At 38.1% G+C, this 20,798-nt stretch overlaps 2 long non-coding RNA genes across 2 annotated transcripts in view; one reads left to right on the plus strand and one right to left on the minus strand.

The window, feature by feature from the left end:
* Positions 1-20,798, plus strand: part of LOC123382235 — a 634,835-nt gene that overhangs the window by 86,378 nt on the left and 527,659 nt on the right. The gene's annotated exons all lie outside the window — the stretch shown is intronic.
* On the minus strand, positions 1,640-20,593 carry LOC123382237. Its single transcript, XR_006590285.1, has 3 exons — positions 20,515-20,593; positions 18,238-18,392; positions 1,640-3,526 (listed from the first exon to the last, which is right to left on the minus strand). It is a non-coding gene; the product is annotated as an uncharacterized LOC123382237 (long non-coding RNA).

The following is a 20,798-nucleotide window of genomic DNA, read 5'->3' on the forward strand; positions in this document are numbered from 1 at the left end:
TTAGAATGCCAAAGCCAGAATTTCTACATTAATTTTGAGCCTATGCAATGAAAAATTATAGGAATGACAAGATAGCAACTGGGAATATGGAAGGAATGAGTCTTACCAGAAAGATGAATGATAGGCGTGGAGGACAGGCAGTCAAGGACGACAGTTTCTGCTCTTAAAAAGACAAGAAAAGAGAAACTTAATGAAATGACTTACAGGGGGAAAACATTTAAAATATATTAAAATACCAACTTTCTCAGAGTATCAGTGGTGTTTAAGTGAGTTGCCTAGTGGAAATGTTCCGGAAGTGATGGGACCCATTTTATGACACTCAGACTCTCTTTAACAAAACAACAAATGCCAGAAGAACCAAGGACTGTGATTTCAGCACAGCAAAACCTAGAAGCAGAAAAGAAAACAAGGGGGCTATTCCCTACCTGCATTTGCACTGGGCTGTTTCTCCTGTCACTCTCTAAGTTACTTTCAAAAATGAATGACTTTTTCATCATACATATTTTGCATATTGAAGATATCCCTGTATTAGAACGTACTTTTAACTTTGATATTAACTGGTCCTGATAAATTAAATACTTAAATTAAGCCTATTTTGTTCACCAGTAGCTGTCAACATATTGGTGTCGAGTATCAGAAAGAAGCCAAGAATCTGGAAGGGAAGGAAATGTTTGCAAATTAATCTTAAGGACTTAACTATGTTACGGATGTCTCTGTAGACAATTAGGATCTGGACATGGAGTAAACAATCAAAACAAATTACCAAAGCCTCAACATTGAAATCCAAATCTTGATATGGCAACACTAAGCAGTGCACTGGAGTTGGACATATCCCAAAAAGGTCATTAGGAGAATGAGTTATCTATGTATTTTTTTCATGTGCACAATTTACTCCTGAGGAAGCTTTTATTTCCTACGGATAACCACATGATTCAGACATCATTTAGTGAGTTCTTAATCATAATTTTGAACAAAAGCCAAAGTTAGATGCTTTAACTATATAATGCTTAATACCAAAAGAGAGCTTAGACATAACCTGTGAAGAAATTTTTTTGAAGGAAATAGGCCTATTCAAGTGGAAGAACTCACGGTGGTTAGAAAGCTGTGATCTTTGGGGGCGCCTGGGTGGCTCAGTCAGTTGAGCGTCCGACTGCAGCTCAGGTCATGGTCTTGTAGTTCAAGGGGAGTTCAAGCCCTGTGTCAGGCTTTGTGCTAACAAACAGCTTAGAGCCTGGAGCCTGCTTCAGATTCTGTATCTCTCTCTCTTCGTCTCCCCTGCTCATGCTCTGCCTCTCTCTGTCTCTCAAATAAATAAATGTTAAAAAAATAAATAAACTGTGATCTTTGGATATTTTGAAAACTATGAGCAGTAAAAGCAATACATCTCCTTCTCTGCCTTAACAAGACAAGATTAATCATTCATTGGAAATTTCAGATGAGGGGGTGCCTGGGTGGCTTAATTGGTTAAGTGTGCGACTTCAGCTCAGCTCATGATCTCCTGGTCCATGACTTCAAGCCCTGCATTGGGCTCTCTGCTGGCAGCATAGAGCCTCTTCAGATCTTCTGTTTCCCTTTCTTTATGCCCCTCCCTTGCTCATGCTCTCTTTCTCTCTCAAATAAATTAAAAAAAATAAATTAAAAAAATGAAATTCCAGAAGAGAAGATTCTTAGAACAGGACCTCACCACCTTTGAAGATGCAGCATTAAAAACAACTCATTAAAAACTGGGCAGCTTTAACAGTTAAGAAATGGGGTTATGAGATGAACAGAGAAAGTAGGCCTTGTGGCCAGAAACAGGAATGTATGGCCCTGGGTAGATGAAATCTCTTAGGCATGCCTGTAGAGGCTGGAGCCAGCAGCACATGGGCCCAAGGTCAGAAATGTTACACATGTCATCTTGTTCCTTTGCCTTCCAGTCCGATCCTCACCTTCCATTGTCCACACTCAGCCAGAAGCCAACTGACTTGGGAATTGGGGAAACAGTCACCAGTGCATCTTGATGCACAGCAAGGCAGGGAAAAGGCAAGGCTTCTCCTAGCCAACATGACAAAGATTCGCAAGGTGATCTAGAGAATTCATATTTTCATTCCCTTTGGGTTGGGAATGACACCAACTTGGAGATGACATAGAAGGAAGGCATCTAGTGTGGCTGGGTCATTGTGTAAGGGTGTTGGGGGGAGTGTGTTAAGGGAGAGGCTGTAAATAGACTTGAAGCAGATTATTCTAGCCATGATGAGATGTCCACACTTGCTCTAAGAGCAACAAGTGTTCCCTGAAAGGGATTTACTAGGAGGATAATGAAATCTGATTATTGTTTTGAAAATATCACCCCAGTTGCACAGAAAGAAAAAACAGCTGAAGGCACAAAAATGAGAATAACTGTGGGCCATGCTTTCATTAGTATTTATTAATAGACTTTAGAGCAAGTTAATTTATTAAAAAATATGATTGAAGTAATAATGCAGTTATATTCTAATTTAAAATGTGAATGAAAAAGTATAACATTTCTGTGATTTGGAAATATTTAACATTTTTCACTCCATAGTTAGTAAATTGGTACACCAAAAATTATTTGTAGGATTTATTTTTAAATCAGGTTATAGTTTTCTTTTCACATGTTATAATATATGGCAACATAAGTCCATGATTTTAGAAGATCAGTAATATCTGGTCCCAATATCAAGTGGATCATAGATGTATTGTAAGAATCATATTTGAAAATACATACAGACATATTTTGGTCTTAACTGCTATTACAGGAAAGACAAAAATGAAGGTTTATTTGGGGTCTTCCTTAGTGGAATCTTTTTGACTATTTGTGTTTTTTTTTCCCTTACCACATCTATCTTTAAAATGCAGTATTATTATAGTAGAAAACCTTATTTAGACTATGTTGAAAAGATGTGCACAGTTGGACACATGAATATGCAGAAATCTGTGGGTAGAGCTTTGAATTTTGAAATCAGGATTTTAAGGTTCTAATGGAGGAGAATGTCATGCTTCTCGTAAAGGTGTCTGTTTAAATATTGATCAGCACATATTCACCCGAAGGAATCAGATAGCAAGGTCTTCTTATCTTCCTGCTAAACTATAAACAAGTATTTATTGAGATTCTGTTAGATCTTGTTAGTCATTCTTAGGCAGGTGCATAAGCCTAGGTCTTATCTTTTACATAAGTACAGCAACTGTGAAAAGAGCTTATCTCCCCACTTGCTGTTATGGGGACGGACGATGTAGGTAGTTGGGGATAAAACTTTTGTTTAACTCTTGAAATCTATTAGATCTGAGGCTTAGGGCAAGACACTGTTGCCCTAAGAAGCTGTGGTTTCTCTATCTGGAGACAGATGATATATCTCAATTGATACCTCACAATTTTATTGAAAACTAAAAAAAAACCACCCCAAACATAGGAAATAAAGTTCACACCAAATCTACCATCTCCTTCTCCCTGGTGGATTGGAATTTTTATTTTGCAAATCTGATCTTCACTCCTCAGTTGAACACGTTTTGATGGCTTTCTCGTGCCCTACAATAAAGTAAAACAGCTTTAATGTGGTCTCATATCTGATTAATCCCCATCTTTTCTCTTGTGGTATTTTCCTCTCTCCTGTATCTAGCCATATGGACCTACATTTGTTCCTCAAATACTTGATGTATATACCATTCAGTAGCAGTTTGGGGCTTATATTATCTTCTGGATTCTCTAATGGGGACACAGTAGTGAAGAAAATAATAAAAATCCCTCTTTTATGGCACTCAAATACCAGAGCAGTAGTTACTCATACAGTTGTCTAGGCAAGTAAGTTCATAAAATGAATGTAAAGTGGAGCATGTGGATTGTGGCATGGGAAACAGAGAATAATAGATCTGAAGAAAAGGCTGGTATTGTTCAGTTGATCTGTGCCATGAAGGCATGTGGTTCTAGTATTGCCCCTCCTTGTAGTTTCCTACTGAAAGCAGATAGTTTTCTGTGTTCTCCCCTGTTCTATCCTGTTCTAGGCATCAAGTCTGTCTCAGGACCTTTTCCCATGTTGTTGCTGTGACTCAAAACATTTCTTGCTCTCTTCCTTGTTTGTTTGTTTTTCATTCCCTTTCTCCCTCCCTTTAATCCTTCCTTCCTTCCTTCCTTCCTTCCTTCCTTCCTTCCTTCCTTCCTTCCTTCCTTCCTTCCTTCCTATTAATATAGTGTCATATTAGTTTCCCATGTACAGTATAGTGATTCAACACTTGAATACATCACCTGGTGCTCATCACAACAAGTGCATTCCTTAAACTCCATCACCTATTTAACCCATCACCCCCACCTCCTTTCAGGTGGCCATCAGTTTGTTCTCTGTAATTAAGAGCATGTTTCTTGATTTGACTCTCCCTCTCCCCCTCCCTCTCTCTCATTTCCTCATTTCTTGTCTTTCTTATATTCCATATGAGTGAAATCATATGTTAATTGTCTTTCTGTAACCGACTTTGCTTAGCATTACACTCTAGCTCCATTCATGTCATTGCAAATGATAAGATTTCATTCTTTTTTATGGCTAATTTTCCATTGTATGTTCTTTACCCATCAGTTGATGGACACTTGTTTGGGCTAATTCCATAATTTGGCTATTGTAGATAATGCCTCTATACATGTAGGGACGCATGTATCTCTGTGTATTAGTGTTTGTGTATTCTTTGGGTCAATACCTAGTATTGCAGTTGCTATATCATAGGATAGTTCAATTTTTAACCTTTTCAGGAAGCTTCATACTGTTTTCCAAAGTGGCTCCACCAGTTTGCATTCCCACCAACACTACTCGAGGATTCCCCTTCTCCATATCTTGGTCATTACCTGTTCATTCTTGTTTCTTGCTGATTTTAGCCATTCTGACAGGTGTGAGGTGATATTTCATAGTAGTTTTGATTTACACTTGCCTGATGATAGTGGTGCTGAGCATCTTTTCATGTGTCTGTTGGCCATAGGGATGATTTCTTTGGAGAAATGTCTGTTCATATCGTCTCTCTATATTTAGATTATTTGTTTTTGGAGTGTTAAGTTGTAGAAGTTCTTGATATATATTTTGGATACTAACCCTTTATTAGATACTTCTCCCATTCCATAGGTTGCCTTTTAGTTTTATTGACTCCTTCACTGTGCAGAAGTTTTTTATTTTGATGAGTCCCAATAGTTTATCTTTGTTGTTGTTTCCCTTGCCTCAGGGCCTCAGGAGACATACCTAGAAAGAAGTTGCTATGGTCAATGTGAAAGAAGTTACTTCCCATGTTCTCTTGTAGGAGTTTTGTGGTTTTAGGTCTCACATTGAGGTCTTTCATCCATTTTTGAATTTATTTTTGTGTAAGGTGTAAGAAAGTGGTCCAGTATCATTCTTTTGCATGTTGCAGTCCAGTGTTCCCAACACCATTTATTGAAAAGACAGTCTTTTTGCCATGGGACATGCTTTCTTGCTTTGTCAAAGATTAATTGACTACATAATGATAGGTCTATTTGGGGGTGTTTTGTTACATTGATCTATATGTCTGTTTTTGTGCCAGTATCATTCTGTTTTGATTACTGTAGCTTTGGTTATAACTTGAAGTCCAGAATTGTGGCACTTCGAACTTTGTTTTTGTCTTTGAAGATTGCTTTGGCAATTGCTTTGGTCTTACATGGTTCCATACAAATTTTAGGATTGTTTGTTCTAGTTGTGTGAAAAATGCTGTTGGTATTTTGCTAGGGTTTGCATTAACAGTGCAGATTGCTTTGTGTAGTATATATTTTAACAGTTTGTTCTTTGAATCCATGAGCTTGGAATGTGTTTCCATTTTTTTGTGTGTGTCTTCTTCAATTTCTTTTATCCATGTTTTATATTTCTTGGAGTACATGTCTCTGACCTCATTGGTCAGATTTATTCCTAGGTACCTTATAATTTTGGGTGTAGTTGTAAGTGGGATTATTTTCTTAATTTCTCTTCCTGATAATTCATTATTGGTGTAGAGAAATGCAACTGATTACTGCACATTGATTGTGTATCTTGTGACTTTACCAAATTTACTGTATCAGTCCTAGAAATTTTTTGTTGGATCCTTTGGGTTTTCTACGTATAGTGTCATGTTATCTGAAAATAGCAAAATTTTAATTCATCCTTAATGATTTGGATGTTTTTTTGTTGTCTGATTACTGTGGCTAAGACTTCCAGTACAATGTTGAATGAAAGTGTTGCAAGTGGACATCCTTCTCTTATTCCTGATACTAGGTGAAAAGTTCTCAGGTTTTCCACATTAAGGTTGATGTTAGATGTGGGATTTTCATGGATTGCCTTTATTATGTTTAAGTATGTTCCCTCTAAGCCTATTTTGTTGAGGGTTTTTATCATGAATGGGTGTTGGACTTTGTCACATGGTTTTTCCATGTCTTTTGAAATAATCATGTTTGTTATTGTTTCTCTTACCCATGTGATGAATCACACTGATTGATGTACAAATATTGAACCACCATTGCAACCCAGGAATAAATCCCACTTGATAATGGTGAATGTTTTTTTAAATGTATTTTTGGATTCTATTTTCTAGTATTTTGTTAACGATTTTTTCATCTGTGTTAATCAGGGGTATTGGTCTATTCTCTTTTTTAGTGGTGTCTTTATCTGGTTTGGGTGTCAGGTTATTGCTGGTCTCATAGAATGAATTTGTACATTTTCCTTCCTTTTCGATTTTTTAATAGTTGGGGAAGAATACGTATTAACTCTTCCTTAAATGTTTGGTAGAATTTGTGAAGCCATCTGGCCTTGAACTTCTGTTTGTTGGGAGTTATTTGATTACTAAATGAATTTCTTTGCTGGTTATCAATCTATTCAAGTTTTCTCAGTTTGGGTAGTTTATATGTTTCCAGGATTTACCCCTGTCTTCTAGGCTGTCTAATTTGTTAAAATACGGTGTTTCATGAGCTCTTAGGATTGTTTGTATTTCTGTTGGATTGGTTGTTGTTTTTTCCTCGATCATTTGTGATTTTATTTGTGTCCTTTTTTTCTTTTGGGTAAGTCTTGGCTAGAGGTTTATCAATTTTACTGATTTTTTTGAAAGCATGAGCTCCTGGTTTCATTGATCTATTGGTTTTTGTTTTGTTTTTAGTTTCTTCATCATTTATTTCTGTTCTAATCTTTATTTCCCTCCTTCTCATGCCATTAGGCTTCATTTGTTGTTCTTTTTCAGCACCTTTGGGTGTACTTTCGGTTTGCTAACTTGAGACTTTACTTGAGTCTTGAGGTAGATCTAGATTGCTATAAACTTCCCTCTTAGAATTGCTTTTGTTGCATCCCAGAGTCTTGGAAGCATTGTTTTTTCATTTCATTTGTTTTCATGTTATTTTGTTACTTCTTTGATTTCCTGCTAGACCCATTTACTGTTCAATGGCATGTTATTTAACTTCCATGTATATGTGGTACTTGTAGATTTTTTCTTATGGTTGACTTCTAGTTTCACGGACTTGTAGTCATAAAAGAGGCACGATAGGACTTAAGTGTTTTCGAATATATTGAGGTTTATTTTGTGGGCTAATGTATGATCTATTTTGGAAAGTGTCCATGTGCACTTGAAAAGAATGTGTATTTTTCTGTTTTAGGATGGAATGTTCTGAATATATCTGTTAATTCTGTCTGCTCCAGTGTGTCATTCAAGGTCACTGTTTCCTTGTTGATTTTCTGCTTAGATGATCTGTTCATTGATAAAAGTGGGGTGTTAAAATCCCTACTATTATTGTATTGTTATTTATTACTTCTTTTCTGTTTTTTATTAATGGCTTTATGTATTTGGGTGCTCTATTTTGCATATGTAAGTATTTACAATTGTTATATCTTCTTGTTGGATTGTTGCCTATATTATTATATAGTGTTCTATTTGTCTCTTGATACAGTCTTTGTTTTAAAGTCCTTTTACCAAGGGGCCGGACGGAGTGTGTTCTGACAGCAAGCAGGACTTGACATCTGGAAGGTTATAAGCTAACAGCTCTGCTCGGAGAGCAGGAGGCCTGGAGGACAATGGGAGGGAGAGTTGTTGAGCCCCCAGACAACAGAGCTCAGCTTGGCGGGGAACAAAGGCGCTCGGCAGCACCATCTCCCTCGCCCATCCCCCAGCCAAAATCCCAAAGGGAACCAGTTCCTGCCAGGGAACTTGTTTGCACCACTCACACACCCAATGCTTGCTTCTGCAGATCCATCCCTCTGGCGGGTCTGACTCCCTCCTGGTGCTGCAGGGCCCCTCCTGCAGCGGATCTCTGAAGGAAAAGCGAGCTGAGCCTGCCCCTCCTGCCCCTATGCACCTTGCCTATCCACCCCAGCTAATACGCCAGATCCCCAGCACCACCAGCCTGGCAGTGTGCAAGTAGCCCAGACGGGCCATGCCACCCCACAGTGAATCCTGCCCCTAGGAGACGGGAAGAGAAGGAACACACCAGTCTGACTGTGGCCCCAGTGGTGGGCTGGGGGGCAGACATCAGGTCTGACTGCGCCCCGCCCACCAGCGCAAGTTATTCAAGACAGCACAGGGGAAGTGTTCTGCAATCCCACATAACTCCAGGGACTATCCAAAATGGTGAAATGGAAGAAATCCCCTCAAAAAAAGTCCAGGAAATAACAGCTAACGAACTGATCAAAAACGATTTAAACAATATAACAGAAAGTGAATTTAGAATAATAGTCATAAAATTAATCGCTGGGCTTGAAAACAATATAAAGGACAGCAGAGAGTCTCTTGCTACAGAGATCAAGGGACTAAGGAACAGCCAGGAGGAGCTAAAAAATGCTATCAATGAGCTGCAAAATAAAATGGCTCGGATTGAAGAGGCAGGGAAGAGAATAGGTGAACTAGAAGATAAAATTATGGAAAAGATGAGAAAAAGACAGAGAAAAAAATCCAGGAATATGAGGGGAAAATTAGAGAACTAAGTGATGTACTAAAGAGAAATAATATACGCATAATTGGTATTCCAGAGGAGGAAGAGAGAGGGAAAGGTGCTGAAGGTGTACTTGAAGAAATAATAGCTGAGAACTTCCCTGATCTGGGGAAGGAAAAAAGGCATTAAAATCCAAGAGGAGCAGAGAACTCCCTTCAGACATAACTTGAATCGATCTTCTGCATGACATATCATAGTGAAACTGGCAAAATACAAGGATAAAGAAAATATTCTGAAAGCAGCTAGGGATAAACGTGCTCTAACATATAAAGGGAGAGTATAAGACTCGTGACTGATCTCTCTACTGAAAGTTGGCAGGCCAGAAAGGAATGGCAGGAGATCTTCAATGTGATGAACAGAAAAAATATGCAGCCAAGAATCCTTTATCCAGCAAGTCTGTCATTTAGAATAGAAGGAGAGATAAAGGTCTTCCCAAACAAACAAAAACTGAAGGAATTCGTCACCACTAAACCAGCCCTACAAGAGATCCTAAGGGGGATCCTGTGAGACAAAGTACCAGAGACATTGCTACAAGCATGAAACCTACGGACATCACAATGACTCTGAACCCATATCTTTCTATAATAACACTGAATGTAAATGGACTAAATGCGCCAACCAAAAGATATAGAGTATCAAAATGGATAAAAAAAAAAAAACAAGACCCATCTCTTTGCTGTCTACAAGAAACTCATTGTAGACCTGAGGACACCTTCAGGTTGAGAATGAGGCGATGGAGAACTATTTATCATGCCACTGGAAGTCAAAAGAAAGCTGGAGTAGCCATACTTATATCAGACAAACTAGACTTTAAATTAAAGGCTGTAAGAAGAGATGAAGAAGGGCATTACATAATAATCACAGGGTCTATCCATCAGGAAGAGCTAACAATTATAAATGTCTGTGTGCCAGATATGGGAGCCCCCAAATATATAAAACAATTACTCACAGACATAAGCAACCTTATTGATAAGAATGTGGTAATTGCAGGGGACTTTAACACTCCACTTACAGAAATGGATAGATCATCTAGACACACGGTCAATAAAGAAACAAGGGCCCTGAATGATACATTGGATCAGATGCACTTGACAGATATATGTAGAACTCTGCATCCCAACGCAACAGAATATACTTTCTCCTCGAGTGCACATGGAACATTCTCCAAGATAGATTACATACTGGGTCACAAAACAGCCCTTCATAAGTATACAAGAATTGAAATCATAGCATGCATCCTTTCAGACCACAATGCTATGAAGCTTGAAATCAACCACAGAAAAAAGTCTGGAAAACCTCCAAAAGCATGGAGGTTAAAGAACACCCTACTAAAGAATGAATGGGTCAACCAGGCAATTAGAGAAGAAATTAAAAAATATATGGAAAAAAAAACGAAAATGAAAATATAAAAATCCAAACGCTTTGGGATGCAGCAAAGGCAGTCCTGAGAGGAAAATACATTGCAGTCCAGGCCTATCTCAAGAAACAAGAAAAATCCCAAATACAAAATCTAACCGTACACCAAAAGGAATTAGAAGCAGAACAGCAAAGACATCCTAAATCCAGCAGAAGAAGAGAAATAATAAAGATCAGAGCAGAAATAAACAATATAGAATCTAAAAAAACGGTAGAGCAGATCAACGAAACCAAGAGTTAGTTTTTTGAAAAAATAAACAGAATTGATAAACCTCCAGGCAGGCTTCTCAAAAAGAAAAGGGAGATGACACAAATAGATAAAATCAAGAATGAAAATGGAATTATTACAACCAATCCCTCAGAGATACAAGCAATTATCAGGGAATACTATGAAAAATTATATGCCAACAAACTGGACAACCTGGAAGAAATGGACAAATTCCTAAACACCCACAGGCATCCAAACTCAATCAGGAGGAAATAGAGAGCTTGAACAGACCCATAACCAGTGAAGAAATTGAATCAGTCATCACAAATCTCCCAACAAATAAGAGTCCAGGACCAGATGGCTTCCCAGGGGAGTTCTACCAGACGTTTAAAGCAGAGATAATACCTATCCTTCTCAAGCTACTTCAAGAAATAGAAAGGGAAGGAAAACTTCCAGACTCATTCTATGAAGCCAGTATTACTTTGATTCCTAAACCAGACAGAGACCCAGTAAAAAAAGAGAACTACAGGCCAATATCCCTGATGAATATGGATGCAAAAATTCTCAATAAGATACTAGCAAATTGAATTCAACGGCATATAAAAAGAATTATTCACCATGATCAAGTGGGATTCATTCCTGGGATGCAGGGCTGGTTCAACATTCGCAAATCAATCAATGTGATACATCACATTAATAAAAGAAAAGATAAGAACCATATGATCCTGTCAATCGAGGCAGAAAAGGCCTTTGACAAAATCCAGCACCCTTTCTTAATAAAAACCCTCGAGAAAGTCGGGATAGAAGGAACATACTTAAACATCATAAAAGCCATTTATGAAAAGCCCACAGCTAACATCATCCTCAACGGGGAAAAACTGAGAGCTTTTTCCCTGAGATCAGGAACACGACAGGGATGCCCACTCTCACCGCTGTTGTTTAACATAGTGTTGGAAGTTCTAGCATCAGCACTCAGACAACAAAAGGAAATCAAAGGCATCAAAATTGGCAAAGATGAAGTCAAGCTTTTGCTTTTTGCAGATGACATGATACTATACATGGAAAATCCAATAGACTCCACCAAAAGTCTGCTAGAACTGATACATGAATTCAGCAAAGTTGCAGGATACAAAATCAATGTACAGAAATCAGTTGCATTCTTATACACTAACAATGAAGCAACAGAAAGACAAATAAAGAAACTGACCCCATTCACAATTGCACCAAGAAGCATAAAATACCTAGGAATAAATCTAACCAAAGATGTAAAAGATCTGTATGCTGAAAACTATAGCAAGCTTATGAAGGTAATTTAAGAAGATTTAAAGAAATCGAAAGACATTCCCTGCTCATGGATTGGAAGAATAAATATTGTCAAAATGTCAATACTACCCAAAGCTATCTACACATTCAATGCAATCCCAATCCAAATTGCACCAGCATTCTTCTCGAAACTAGAACAAGCAATCCTAAAATTCATGTGGAACCACAAAAGGCTCCGAATAGCCAAAATAATTTTGAAGAAGGAGACCAAAGCAGGAGGCATCACAATCCCAGACTTTAGCCTCTACTACAAAGCTGTCATCATCAAGACAGCATGGTATTGGAACAAAAACAGACACATAGACCAATGGAATAGGATAGAAACCCCAGAACTAGACCCACAAACGTATGGCCAACTCATCTTTGACAAAGCAGGAAAGAACATCCAATGGAAAAAAGACAGTCTCTTTAACAGATGGTGCTGGGAGAACTGGACAGCAACATGCAGAAGGTTGAAACTAGACCACTTTCTCACACCATTCACAAAAATAAACTCAAAATGGATAAAGAACCTGAATGTGAGACAGGAAACCATTAAAATCCTAGAGGAGAAAGCAGGAAAAGACCTCTCTGACCTCAGCCGTAGCAATTTCTTACTTGAAACATCCCCAAAGGCAAGGGAATTACAAGCAAAAATGAACTACTGGGACCTTATGAAGATAAAAAGCTTCTGCACAGCAAAGGAAACAACCAGCAAAACTAAAAGGCAACCAACAGAATGGGAAAAGATATTTGCAAATGACATATCGGACAAAGGGCTAGTATCCAAAATCTATAAAGAGCTCACCAAACTCCACACCCGAAAAACAACCCAGTGAAGAAATGGGCAGAAAACATGAATAGACACTTCTCTAAAGAAGACATCCGGATGGCCAACAGGCACATGAAAAGATGCTCAACGTCGCTCCTCATCAGGGAAATACAAATCAAAACCACACTCAGATATCACCTCACGCCAGTCAGAGTCGCCAAAATGAACAAATCAGGAGACTATAGATGCTGGAGAGGATGTGGAGAAACGGGAACCCTCTTGCACTGTTGGTGGGAATGCAAATTGGTGCAGCCACTCTGGAAAACAGTGTGGAGGTTCCTCAGAAAATTAAAAATAGACCTACCCTATGACCCAGCAATAGCACTGCTAGGAATTTACCCAAGGGATACAGGATGCTGATGCATAGGGGCACATGTACCCCAATGTTTATAGCAGCACTCTCAACAACAGCCAAATTATGGAAAGAGCCTAAATGTCTATCAACTGATGAATGGATAAAGAAATTGTGGTTTATATACACAATGGAGTACTATGTGGCAGTGAGAATGAATGAAATGTGGCTCTTTGTAGCAACATGGATGGAACTGGAGAGTGTGATGCTAAGTGAAATAAGCCATACAGAGAAAGACAGATACCATATGTGTTCACTCCTATGTGGATCCTGAGAAACTTAACAGAAACCCATGGGGGAGGGGAAGGGAAAAAAAAAAAGGAGGTTAGAGTGTGAGAGAGCCAAAGCATAAGACTCTTAAAAACTGAGAACAAACTGAGGGTTGATGGGGGGTGGGAGGGAGGGGAGGGTGGGTGATGGGTATTGAGGAGTGCACCTTTTGGGTTGAGCACTGGGTGTTGTATGGAAACCAATTTGAGAATAAACTTCATATATTGAAAAAAAATAAAGTCCTTTTAGTCTGTTATAAGTGTTGACACTCCAGGTTTCTTTTGAAATCCATTTGCATGATAAATATTTCTACATCCCCTTACTGTCAATGTGCAGGTGTCTTTAAGTCTAAAAAAAATCTCTTGTGGGGTGCCTGGATGGCTCAGTTGGTTGAGTATCCAACTTCGGCTCAAGCCATAATCTCACAGTTTGTGGGTTTGAGCCCTGTGTCAGGCTTTGTGCTGACAGCTCAGAACCTGGAGCCTGGTTCAGATTCTGTGTCTCCCTCCCTCTTTCTGCCCCTCACCTGCTTGCTTGCTTGCTCGCTCTCTCAAAAATAAACAAATAAAACATTAAAAAAATTTTTAAATAAATCTCTTGTAGTCAGCATATAGATGGGTCTTTTTTTTTTTTTTAGTATCCATTCTTTTACCCTATGTCTTTTGATTGGAGTTTTTAGCCCATGTACATTCAAAGTAATTATTTACAAGTATGTATTTATTAATGTTTTATTACTCATTTTGTTGATTTTCTCTGTTCCTTCTCTTTCATGTTTTGCTTATTTAGTAATCTTATTTGGATTTGTTTATTTGTTTTCTTTGCATGGTTATTGGTGGTTTTGATACATGGCTATCGTAAGGTTTGTATACCTCTTCTGTATATAGCTGTCTATATTAAGTTGATGATTGTTTAAGTTTGAACCCATTCTTTACTCCTCTCCTCCCCAAGATTTATGTATGTGTTGTCCTGTTTTAAATCTTATTTTGTGAGTACTGTGAGTGACTTTTACACAGGCATTTATTTTTACTGCTTTTGTGTTTCCTACCTTTATACTGTAACATTTGGTTTCTCCTTTCCACTCAAAGAGCCACCCCCCCATCCCACTTTAATATTTCTTGCAGGGCTGCTTTAGTGCTCATGAACACTTCTAGTTTTTGTTTGTCTGGGAAACTATTTATCTCTCTTTCTATTCTGAGTGATATCCTTGATATAATTTTCTTGGCTTCATATTTTTTACATTCAGCACTTTGAATATACCATGCTACTCACTTATGGCTTGGAAAGTTTCTAATGAAAATCCCTTATTTGACTTACAGGGTTTTCCTTACGTATTATTGTCTTGTTTGGTCTTAATGCTTTTGAATTTTTTCTTTATCACTATATTTTGCAAATTTAGTTGTACAATGTCTTGATGTGGAATTTTTTTTTTTCTGTTGGGGGCGTTTATGTCTCCTGGATCTAGATATATGTTTCTTTTCCCAGATTAAATGGATTTGCAGATAATATTTCTTCAAAAATTTTTCCTCCTCTGTTTTCTTACCTTTTTTCTTCTTCTGGGACTCCTGTAATACAAATGTTACTATGTTTGATGGAGTCACTGAATTCCCAAGTATGTTCTCATTTTGCACATTTGTTTTTTCTTTTTTTCAGATTTATTATTTTCCATTACTGTCTCCAAGGTCCTTAATTTGTTCCTCTGCTTCTTCCAGTCTGCTATTCATTCCATCCAGTGTGTTTCTCATTTTTATTATGAGCCCTTTATGTCTGCTATGTTATTACTTACCTCTGTGTTAGTTTCTCACTCTTTTCTCCAAGTGTCCTCCACTCTTTTCTCAAGTTTGGTGTGTATCCCTATCATTATTGCTTTAAATTCTCTATTAGGTATGATACTTATATCTGTTTCACTTACATGTCTGGCTGTGGCCTTGTCCTGTTTTTCATTTGGGATACATTTCTCTGTCTACTCACTTTGTGTAAGTGTCTGTGCTTTTTGCTGTGTATTAGAGAAGTCATCTACATCTCCTGTTTTTGAGGGTAATGGCCTTAGGAAGAAGAGGTCGTGTAGTCCCCTGCCATGTAGTGTTTCCCATTTCCCCAAGCCTGGTGGTTCCAAGAGTATTTCCAGTGCATGCTGTGTGTTCTGCTGTTTGTCCTGATCAGTGGTATGCAGAGGCTACCTTTGCTTGTTATGAGCAGTGTTTGGTCCCTAGCCTGAATGTGGCACATTTTAGCTAGGTATACTCTCGTCTGCTTGTCTGATAAGACCTGTTGGTACCACCACTGGAATTGAAGCTCTGCAACACTCCCTTTTTAGGAGACATGGGATTGGCAGGGATTTAGGTTGGTCTTCTGGGGGAAGGATCCTGCTGCTTTAAGAATAAGGAAAGCATGACTTGGATGGGCAAGTCCACCGAAGCATGGAGGTAGCAGGGCTTGGTGTAACCAAGTGAGGTTGTGGGGATCAGCACTGCACTGGTTCTCACACGTAGCCCTGTGATTGTGCTGAGTGATGGGGGAGGAAAATGACCGTTCCTTTATTACTGGAGGAGCCTTTCCATGAAAGCTGTCCCTCTCAGATATGCTCCAAGATGAGTGAATAACCTCTGCACTGTAACCCAGTTGCTTTTCAGATCACTGCCTCCATGCTATTTGTCCATAGGTTATTTGCTTTCCTCCTCTCAAAGAGCAGTGCAGTGCCCTCTGGGCTCTATCCCAGTCAAACCCTCTGACCTTTAAAACTCCAGGCTTTAAACCCCACTGGTAGCAAGAACTGCAAAATTCGGCCCCTCGTGCTTTCTAAGCCACTTGCTATGGGGATTTGATTGCCCCTTGGGCTTCCCTGTGTGTTAATCTGTCTCTTGCCCTTCTCTGCAACCATGGTTCCCTCCTTAACACAGTAGCCATGATCTGTTTCCCTCCTAAACTGTGTCTTCCCATTTCCTACCTTCTTTGATATGACCTCTTTTCTACCCCTGGCTGTGAAGTTTGTTCTTCCAATGTTTATGTCAATTTCTGGGGTATTTAGGATGATTTACTGGTTACCTAATTGTATTTGTGGGATGAGGAGAGCCTAGGGTCTTCCTTCTTCACTGCCACCTTCCAATCTCCTACCTCAAAACATCATCACGTACCATCAGCAACATTCTTCACTTTACTTGGGTAATTACTATTCATCCTTCATGTCTCAGGGGAAAATTCTCTGATCTTCTAGACTAGTTATTGTTACATGCCATATTCTTTATTTTACCTTTATAGTATCACATTTATTTTGTTATTAATTATTATTAACCTGTGTGCTTAGTTCTCTAAATCCTTCAAGACTGGGTCTCTGTTTATCCTGAACACCAACCCTAATATCTTCTTCTTAACAAAATTTCAGTAAAAATCCAGGAGCCTAACATTAAGGGATATCTGTTCCCTAAAGATAAAACATTTGCCTTTCTAGAATTTATCCTCAAATGAACCCATGATCAAGTTAGGGATAACAAGTTTTTTATTGAAAATTAGGCCACTTGATGGGATGACTTCATTGCTGTGTGACTTAAAAAGTAACTTGAGTAAAAAGCTAAAAGAATTGCTTTATTGTAAGGTGATTGTCATTGAATAACTTGGTCTGCATGTAACATCAAGACACTGGTTAAAGAGCACTCATTCAGGAGCCCACCACAATCGGACCTTCTTTTATCAGTCTCTGGAAAATTCCCATGTGTTTGTAACAACTTGGAATCCAACAGCCAGGCATAAAGTTCATCACATCTCAAACCTTGTTCAAAAGAATAAGAGCTACTTTTTTCAAAACGACATTGTGACCTATAGTTTTCAAACTGGGTTATAACACACCTATAGAGATGTATTGTTGCACGTCAGGTTGTGACAGCCACAAGAGGACCCTGGAGGAATGGGTCACCTTCTTGGAGGATCATTTTTAGCAAGAATATATTTTTATATTGATTAGAAAAGTATTATTCTGAAGTTGAGCAATTAAGTGAGAAGTACATAAAACGTGCTTGGTTAAAGGCTTTCCAGAGGAAAATATATAATCATACAGTTCCATGTGTTTGGAAATACTTTGCATTACATTAGTGCAAGTGGAATACACTAAATCAGTAGAATTAGGTGAACACGGCTCAGTCAGCAAACTGTGCCTGTCTCACTCAGCAAGAAATTTGGGAATATAAAGTTGACTGGGGAAGAATGCACGGTTCTGTTTTTCTAGGTGCTATATGAAGTTAGAGGGACTGAGTTGGATTTTGGCAGGAGCTTGTACGGACACCACAACTGGAATTTAATAAGAGACCATTTGAAGGGTAGATCTACAGGATGAACTGGGTTGTAGACTCAGCACTTTCTCAGGCACCATTTCTCATCACATTGGCGTGGGCACCACATGTATAGGAAAACCAAATGTGAATGGATTGTGTCTGATCTGCCCTGCCTGGCTGGCATTGGTATTTGGAGGAAATTTTGGATTGATTAGCTTAGTTCTGTCAGTGACTTTTATAAATTGGTTGGATTAGTTAACAAGTGTGAGAATAGACATCGATCTAGCTATCTATCCTCTATTTGGATCATCTATCAATATCTGTCTATATAGCAAGATAGGAACATTTGTCAGTAGTCAAGTAGTACTTAAGGGCTTGACATTGCAGAGCAGTTTGTTTACCTTATTCTTATCCTCTGTGGATTAATCATTTTAATATCCACTGATTCATTTCATACCTACAGATATCTATTAATTTACATTTCTCCCAGAAGCAGATCCTGAGACAGAGTGAAAAGCAAGTAGTTTATTAGAAAGGTGAAAGGAAATGAGGAAGAGACACAGGGAAGGACATGGAGCTATCAGAGAATGTATTGTTAAGTCAGTCACCCTGATGGGGGAGTAGAGATTAATCCTATAGGAAAAATCCAGGAAAACTATATGCAACACATACCTCACAAATCGCCTACTTGCTGGTGGAAGGAGCTGGCATATTTGTACACCTTTTGGCATCAGGTAATTGTTGAGTTCTGCTCTTGGGTGGTTGTTAATTCTTTTGCACTTCTGACCTACCCCAGCAGTGGGCAGAGTGACCTCCTGGTAAAAGTCCTGAGGCACAGACAATCAGGTAACTTTTATCTGGAGTATATGCAAAGTCCAAAGGCATGTGGGCAAGACACTGACAACATCAACTCCAGTATACTTAGGGTAAATATCTTAATGTTAATTATTTTTCCTAATTGATTATTCTGCCTTCAGAGTAAAGATCGAACTTACACGATAGTCTTCAATTAATTTTTTTTGGCTCCCCAAAAATTCATTATAGTTTTTGTTCCTGTGTTGCTTAGCCTTGTATGTTTATACTAACGCATATCCTCTCTGCCTTATATAGCTAATATGTTTGGTACCCCCCTTTATATGTTCTAGCAATCTAGTGTATTTGTAAGGGGATTAACTATTCCAGTCCAAACTACTTCTTTCTCAGAATAATATAGAAAATTCCCTTTGAGATGAATACATTAGAACCACTTACTATCTCCAATAGTTATCGATTCTTTGCACATTCCAACTCCTGTCTTTTGTGTATATACTTTCATAATCTAATTACTTTCCTATATGTGACATTGTGCTGTATTTCTGTACTCTGCTGTAACATTTACCTTGTAAACAGTTTGCTTATAGGTTGAGTCTGTAATTTGAAAATTAATAATACCATAAGATACGTGCAATCACATTCCAAATGCCATCCAATATAGATTGTTGTTAAATATCTGTAACCTTCTGCTTTACTCTGGTTTGGTAACTTTTTTTTTTTCAACGTTTATTTATTTTTGGGACAGAGAGAGACAGAGCATGAACGGGGGAGGGTCAGAGAGAGAGAGGGAGACACAGAATCGGAAACAGGCTCTGGGCTCTGAGCCATCATCAGCCCAGAGCCCGACGCGGGGCTCGAACTCCCGGACCGCGAGATCGTGACCTGGCTGAAGTCAGACGCTCAACCGACTGCGCCACCCAGGCGCCCCTGGTTTGGTAACTTTTTATGCTTGATCTGCAGTTTTCAACCTGGGAATTTCTTTTATTAGTGGTTTTTTTGCTTTTTGTTTTTTTGTAGTTGGAACTATTATTTCCTAGATTCCCTATATTTTTTCTATTTTACTTGAACATCTTCTCAAATTACTTCCTAAGGAAAGGTGTACTAATGGAAGTGTCTGAGTGCATAAGCCTGCATATATATATGAAGACATATTTTTTTTCTTAATTTACATGTTTGATAGTTTACATTAGCATATAATTCTAAGTGGTACATTATAAATCGTTAAAACATTGAACACCTTTTTCCACTCTGTTCTAACATTATGGTTTCTTTGTAAGGGACTTACTGTTTCACTCCACACGAACCTCCATCTCAGAATAATTTAAAATGTTCCTTTTGTTCACTATGATTCTGAAATTTTGCAGTAATGTCTAGCCATGAAGCACTTCAGTTACTAGACAGGCCTTTTAATTCTGATGACGAATGTTCTTTGACTCTAGGGAAATCCTTTTTTTTTTTTTTTTTTTTTTTTTAAATTCTTGACTCCAGTTTTTTTCTTGGTTCTCTTTTGGGATGATTAATAGTAAGATATATTTTAGATTTTTAGTCTGTATTCTGTTCTCAAAATTTTTATGTTTATGATGAAGTCACAAGACTTTGTTGGCTTTGTCTTCCAACTTATTTTTGTCTTAATTTTAGCAGTTTTAATTTTTAAGACTTCTATTTTGTTGTTGTTTTGTTACTTTTCATAACATTTTGTTCTCGCTTTCTGGATGCTTATATTAAAAACTCTTTCAGAGCACAGGGACCAAAACAGGGAGAAAAAAAAACCTGTTGAGGCTATGACAAAGAGATTCATTTGTTTATGGATCTTGACTTTTTTTTTTTTAATTGTTAATCTTCCTTGAAACGTCTGGTAAGCCCTGGAAAGTTATTATGCTTATGAGTGAGAACATAGCGCATGTTATTTGAAGCAAGGTAGTCAACAGAAAGATACCCTATTAGGTTAAGGAGGCAGTAAGCTATCCAGTATTCCTTTAGGACCCACCCCACTTTGTTCTTTTCATTTTGAGTATTAAGCCATTAAAAACTATTTTATGATTATTAGTATTGCAAGTAAGTTAAATCTGTGTCCTCAATCTAGTTTTTTTGATCTAGTAGTTTTACATATTTAAAAGATAATCTTCCATTTTTTACCTGAGCTGGTCATGTTAGATTTCAACCTTCACAGCTTCTGCGGATGTGCATCTCATCACTCTTTGGTTATGGATCCTTCAGCAGAAATAAATATTGAGAAGTACTGTGAGATACGGAAACCTGGGGGCTGATACAGTTTCAGCTCCTCTTTTTAAGATTACGGTTGACCCTTGAACAATATAGATTTGAATGGTGGAAGCACACTTACATGTGGGTTTTTCAATAAATAGAGAACAGTACTGTCAACGTAACTTTGCTTTTGTATGATTTTATTAATAACGTTT

Source organism: Felis catus, chromosome E2 (genome assembly GCF_018350175.1).
Source record: "Felis catus isolate Fca126 chromosome E2, F.catus_Fca126_mat1.0, whole genome shotgun sequence".
NCBI classification, from domain to species: Eukaryota; Metazoa; Chordata; class Mammalia; order Carnivora; family Felidae; genus Felis; species Felis catus.